This window comes from Sinocyclocheilus rhinocerous, unplaced genomic scaffold (genome assembly GCF_001515625.1).
Source record: "Sinocyclocheilus rhinocerous isolate Xijiao unplaced genomic scaffold, SAMN03320098_v1.1 scaffold6048, whole genome shotgun sequence".
Taxonomy (NCBI): domain Eukaryota; kingdom Metazoa; phylum Chordata; class Actinopteri; order Cypriniformes; family Cyprinidae; genus Sinocyclocheilus; species Sinocyclocheilus rhinocerous.
In genome coordinates, this window is record NW_015650692.1 from 29,048 (window position 1) to 35,986 (window position 6,939).

The following is a 6,939-nucleotide window of genomic DNA, read 5'->3' on the forward strand; positions in this document are numbered from 1 at the left end:
CATGAATAAATCATTTACAAAGCTTTCTGCATCCCCTAATCTAAAGTGTAAACTACTCATCAGTTGTAAATGTTTTACTCATCATTCATAGATCTTTCACCCCAGTGTGTACACACACACAACCTGTAACCGGCAGGTTTGTAAAACATTTACAAACTGATGAGTAGTTTACACTTTAGATTAGGGGATGCAGAAAGCTTTGTAAATGATTTATTCATGCGTTTACACAACAGGTTTTGAATACTTTGTAGTGTGTACTGCAATGTAAGGGCTGACTGGTGAGGGTGTAGACAGATGTCTTCTCGGACACACATGGGGTATTTCAACGCTGTGAACTTGAGTGGAGGGTCAAACCGGTTCACGTTATCACTAGATCCCACACACTCCACACAGAACACAAGTCTGTGCTGATGAGAGAAAGGCTTTAACACAACCCACTGGAATCCCCTGACTGCAAGTCATTTACACATGTTTATTCACTTGACAGCAAATAATTTATTATTCTTTAAAAAAAAAATAGTTTTAGCATAATTGCATTTTTGGGCTTTTTAACAGACTAGCTTACAACTTTAACGAAACATATATCAATTATATACTAATGGTTTAATCATCATTTGTTCATGATTAACAAATGTTTATTGTTTCTTAGAATATCTTCTTTGTTTTCAGCAAAAGAATCATACTGTCAATGTCTGGTTGGTGTGCCCATGATAGGCCACCAGAGGGCACACTTCTTAATTGTTGTTTGTTTCTCTGGACTTCAGTTCCCATCACCATTTGCTTTGACAATCAAGTCTCATTTCATTCAGCTGTGTCTCATTTACCTTGTTAACTTATCCTCATATAAGCCCGGTTTTCTGTGTCTTTGGTTGCTGGTTTATTATTTTATGTTATGTGTTTTCTGATGCTCTGTTTTTATCTGATTTGAATTATTCTCTGTTTTTGGATTTTTTACAATAAATGCTGCATTTGGATCTGCTTGTTTTGGAGCATTCCGTGACATATTCATTTAATTTACAAATTTTTTTTAAGTGGTTGCAATAAATTTATTTTAGCTACATTTAAATAAACAAATTTAGTTGACTAACTTTCAACATTTTTTTTATTTAAATGTAGCTAAAATAAATCGTTTGCAACCACTTACCTTAAAAAAAAAATTAGCATCATTTTTTTCAGTGTATTAACCATTTACTAAGGATCTGTTTAATTATTTCATGATGCTATTTTTTATAAGATAACTTACGGCAGATTTGAATATCGTTAGCATATTACTTAATAATCATTTGTGAACGCATAGTCATGCATTGTCATTTATAACTTAATCTACAAAACATAGATAAAAATATTAACATATCACTTATTAATCATTTATGAACGCATAGTCATGTTTTGTAAATGATTAGTTCATCATGAACTAATTACTTGTAAATGAATTAACAAAAAATACACAAATTGTTTGCATATCACTTATTAATCGCTTATGAATGTTTTGTAAATGATTAGTTCATCATTAACTAATCACTTATAAATGACTTACAACTGAACGTTATTATAAAGTGTTACCTTAATTTTTAGTGAACTACTCCTCTAATAAAACAATGAAGAATGGCCAAGGAGAATTTGTCTTGAGTGAAATGACTTCCTCATGACAGCCAATCCAGGTTTTAGATTCTGACAGTTCAAGAACAAGCGAGCTAAAGAGCGATGTGAGTCAGTCTTCAGGTCATGGGTCGCATCTCTCTGGGATCACTCCTGCAACTTTGAGATTTCCAGCACACATTTTTAATGGATTCCATCACCAAAAAGCATAAATATTTAGCAAATTAATCAACAATAGCACCATTCACTATCTTGCAATGTTTTTGTCCTCTGGCTAGTGCCTGACTTTGCAAGCTCAAACATACTAAATACATCATTAGTGCTGTCAGAGTGGGCGTTAATGAACAAAGACAGAAACACTTTGACAAATAGGTCAATTGCAAAGGAGAAGCAACACCATCAAATATGCCATTAAAATGACTCAATTCATTATGGACAAAAACTTGTTATATTTCTTGGTGTTGGCAAGGCAACAACAACCAAGTGACACTATTTTCTCCTTTCTGTTTTGCAGCAGTGAGAACAAATTGAAAAATGGTCCTTGGACTTGCACTGAGAAACAGTCTGGTGGCTAACAGGAGCAAAGTGAACAGACTACACAAAAGGGCTGGTGCAGGAGAGAGGGAGAAAACAAAACAGATCAGCTCATAAAATGCTCAGCAGCCCATTTTGTTTTTCAGATAAAATAGTTGAAAAGGTTGCCTACAGTCCCAACCCACCTAACTTTGAATAAATTGCCACTTACTAGCAGTTCGTCATAATTTCAGGCCATATGGGCTCCGTTTTGTTTGATGCATCCTATAGGTTTATTGTAGCGGTTCTGTGACTTAGTTATGCGGTCTGAGCATTTGTATGCAAGCTTATTTGTCCAGGCTAGCTTTGGGCTAAAGAAGCTCACACGTGTGCTTCCTTATTTCTAATCTTTTTTTCCTCATCACTCCATCACTTGAGATTCCACAGGGGCATTTATTTATTTTTCCACTTCAGTTCTGCGAAGCTGATGATTCATATATAACAATCTCAATACCTCAGAACTGAGAGGCTGTTTGTTTTTAGCAATAGAGTAACACGTCCTCACTGGATTTGTCAGTGGCAGACATTGCAAATTCATTCTTAAAATGATCCAAAGGCCAAAATATCTGCGTAAAAGACCATTATTAATATTATAAAGGTGCTTTTATATATTACAAATGAGATGTACAAGCTTTGCATTACCCCAATATATATATATATATATATAGGCTTTCTGTATCAAAATCTTCTAAAGCTAATCCTTAAATAAACAGTTCACCCAAAAATGAAAATGCTATGATCATTTACTCTATTCTACTCTATTTAAAAAAAATACAAATAGTGTCTCATTTACCTTGTTAACTTATCCTCATATAAGCCCGGTTTTCTGTGTCTTTGGTTGCTGGTTTATTATTTTATGTTATGTGTTTTCTGATGCTCTGTTTTTATCTGATTTGAATTATTCTCTGTTTTTGGATTTTTTACAATAAATGCTGCATTTGGATCTGCTTGTTTTGGAGCATTCCGTGACAGAATAAACCAGCCATTTACAGATCCAGCAGCTAGACTGAGCTATCGACTTGTGGACCATGGGCATTTTAATTCTTCCTCCTGTTTTGAAGGAGTGGAAAGCTCGGCTTAGGATCTTCAGCAACAGGGAATGCAAGTGGGTGGACTGGTACAGACTTTTTGGACATTGGCAGTAGGATTAGAACTTTGTAACTCTGAGTTTACCAAGATTTTTAATGATTGCCTAGACAATCCCTTACCTCCTTGGGAGATGGAGGGGCTTAAAACTCTCGACTTTTGGAGTTTCATTGATTATCTCTGTTACCGCAATTTAGTAGCATCATGTCGATCTGAGCCGATTGCAGTGCCCCTGGAGATACCCGAGTCTGCTCCAGCTGATAGTGAATCTTCAGTCTCTGTCTCGCAAGCGAAGGTCAAGGAGGAAGAGGGCAGCAAGGACTATCCAGGTGGTTCGGAGTCTGGTGGTTCTGGAGAACTCGACTCCGGTAGTATCGAGTCTGGTGGTCCTGGAGGATCTGACTCCGGTGGTCCCGAGTCTGGTGGTATCGAGTTTGGTGGTCCTGGAGGACCCGACTCTGGTGGTCTCAGAGCTCACCACAGAACCGCCCAATTTCACTGCTGCTGCCATTATCAAGAAGGCCGTCTTTGCCTTTGGCCTCTGGACTGTCCTGCGTGCTTGGAAGCATTCAGAGTCCACTCCATAGCCCGCTCCAGTCCAGGAGTTCTCAGAGTCCACTCATGAACTCGCTCCAGTCCGGGAACCCTCAGGGTCCACTCGTGAACCTGCTCCAGTCCAGGAGCTCTCAGAGTCCACTCCCGAGTTCACTCCGGAACCCACTCAAGTCTAAGAGAGAACTCCAGAGGTTACTCAAGTTTATGAGCTCACTCCTGAGCTCATTTCAGTCCAGGAGTCCAGTACTGAGTCTGCTCTAGTTCCTCCCGAGGTGGAGGTTTCTGTTGTGGAGCCTCTCGAGGTGACGGCGTCTGCTTCAGCTGCCCTCTGGGCGGTGGTAGTCACTCCTGAGCTCTCAGTCTGCCTTGTCAGGGCCAAGGAGACTGTTATTGAACTATCTGTCTGCCCCGTCTTGGTCATGGAGACCGTTGCTGAACTGCCTGCCTGTTCCGTGACAGTCATCAAGGCAGTCACTAACCTGTCTATGCTCTTCTTTGCAGTCCTGCCTGAGCTGCTAGGGGGTTCATTGGCCTTGTCAGCCCAGATGAGGTGGTTGTCAGCTCCACCTTTACGGTCTGCCATGCTCCTGGCTCTGACCTGCCAGGGTTGTTGTTCGGCTGGAGCCTCGCTGGTCTGTCCCTCCAGTCCCGCCCTGGCCTCCTGCCCTGCCGGCCCCACCCTGGACTCCTGCTCTGCCGGCCCCGCCCTGGCACCCTTGTCTGCCTCTGTCTCCGAGCCCTCTTCTGCTACACGGGCCTGGCCCACCATCCCTCCCCTTGCGCCGCCTCCTTTCCACTTCCCTCCTGAACTTTTGTGTTTTCTGGTGGAGCGTCTGGTATCCGCTCCTTAGAGGGGAGGTGATGTCAATGTCTGGTTGGTATGCCCATGTAAGGCCACAAGGCCAGTTCCCATCACACTTTGATTTGACAATCAAGTCTCATTTCATTCAGCTGTGTCTCATTTACCTTGTTAACCTATCCTCATAAGCCCGGTTTTCTTTGTCTTTGTTTGCTGGTTTATTATTTTCTGTTATGTGTTTTCTGATGCTCTGTTTTGCCCTGATTTCGATTATTCTTTGTTTTTGGATTATATTTTTTTTTTACAATAAATGCTGCATTTGGATCTGCTTGTTTTGGAGCATTCTGTGACACATACAGGTTTGGAGCGACATGAGTAGATGACAGAATTTTCATGTTTTGGTGAACTATTCTTTTAAAGAAAGGTCTCTATCTCTTCTCCACTTTAAAATATCATTCCAGGGAATGTACATACAAGTCCCAATGTGGAAAAAATAAACACACAAAAAGTGAGAACTACAAAGCTAGCTTTCCAAGCCTGAGGTAAGGCAAGGAGCTTAAGGGGAGGACTTGAACTGCACTTATTTCATAGTAAGTTAAAGCACAGCATTATGCATTCCTTATCTGCTCTGTCATTACCATAAACCACTGTGAGAGCAATTGTGCTACTACACATATGGTGGAGAAAGACGCTTTCTAAGATTGCTGGCATGTGCACTCAGACTCTCTGCTATATAGTTTGAAAACAGTGCAATATGGTTCACCAGGTGACTTGCAGAGAAACTGCGGGAAAGTTTATGGACTCTTGTCAGAGGTTATATAATTTCATAACTCAGAAAATAGCAGGAGTTGGTAGGAGAGCTTCTGTTTCCCTCACACTGGTTTCTGGGCTGGGTGAAAGGGGATATTTGACATTGTTGACACAGATTGGAAGGAGATGAGATTTGCTCTTTTAATCCCCCTGAATCATCTGTCCCCATCCAAGTGTGTGCATTTAGGCTGTTTGTCATTCTGTACTGTCACAGCCTGGCTGGAAATATCACTAGGGAGATGTCATGTGCTAAACAACCCTCCTGGAAAGATCAATAAGCCTAGATAAAAAAGGTGCCACCAAAATATTACCAGTCTCTTTGACCATTAATCACCAGACATTTGTCTGTCAGTACAAAGATATGAAGTCGTCGAGTGATGCTTAATTAAATTTTAAAATACATTAAGCGATTTATGAAGAGCTAAACTGATTGTTCTTCATGGTGCTTCACTAAATATGTCAATTAATACGAAATCTACACTGAACAAAATTATAAATGCAACACTTTTGTTTTTGCCCCCATTTTTCATGAGCTGAACTCAAAGATCTAAGACTTTTTCTATGTACACAAAAGGCCTATTTCTCTCAAATATTGTTCACAAATCTGTCTAAATCTGAGAAGTGCTCACTAACACAGATTTGTGAACAATATTTGAGAGAAATAGGCCTTTTGTGTACATAGAAAAAGTCTTAGATCTTTGAGTTCAGCTCATGAAAAATGGGGGCAAAAATAAAAGTGTTGCGTTTATAATTTTGTTCAGTGTACATTTATGTGTCGCTCACACGTTGATTTCTACTTATAGGAATATTATAATATCTAGGAATATTCACACACAAAATCCCCCCAAATTTCCATTGAAACGGGCATAAAAGAGATCACATTTAATTATATGTCTGAAAATCCACTAGGAGTTCTTCTGCTCTCCATCTGTCTGAGAGTGCTCTCATGCACTTTAGCTAACAAAGAGACTCATTTCACCAGCCCAAATCAAATTCGTCAGGCATGATGGTCCATTGCTTTCCTCACAGGATCCACAGGAGAGAAGACTACAAAGCAATGGGGCTGTAATGGGAACTCATGTAGCCATAAAACAGTTTGAAGCTTTTCGCTCTCTGACCTGAACGCATCTATGGAAGCATATAGGTAGCGAAATTCAATTTAAAATGCAATATGCAAAATGGCAATGCAATATTCAAAATGGCAACGCAATATTCAAAATGGCATTGTATTTCTGTATTTAAATTTACATTTTCCATTACCCATACGTGCAAAGTTTGGTACAAAAGTAAAATGAAAATTAAATTATATAATTTACATTTGCCATTTCCAATGACCACGCTGACCACATGTAGTTTACTTGAGGTTCTGTTATAAATGTGTCTATTAAAAACATGAATTTAAATTAATTATACAAAAACTTTTTGAAATTAATTAAGACTTCCCGAGTTTTTGAACGAAAGTCCTGAATGACTGTTATTAAAGGTCATTTAATGAATTTTAATGATTTTCAATGCCC

General features: G+C 39.4%; 1 protein-coding gene across 1 annotated transcript in view; it reads right to left on the bottom strand.

Moving 5' to 3' along the window:
- Window positions 1-6,939, bottom strand: part of LOC107712165 (pyruvate carboxylase, mitochondrial-like) — a 161,665-nt gene that overhangs the window by 6,202 nt on the left and 148,524 nt on the right. The gene's annotated exons all lie outside the window — the stretch shown is intronic.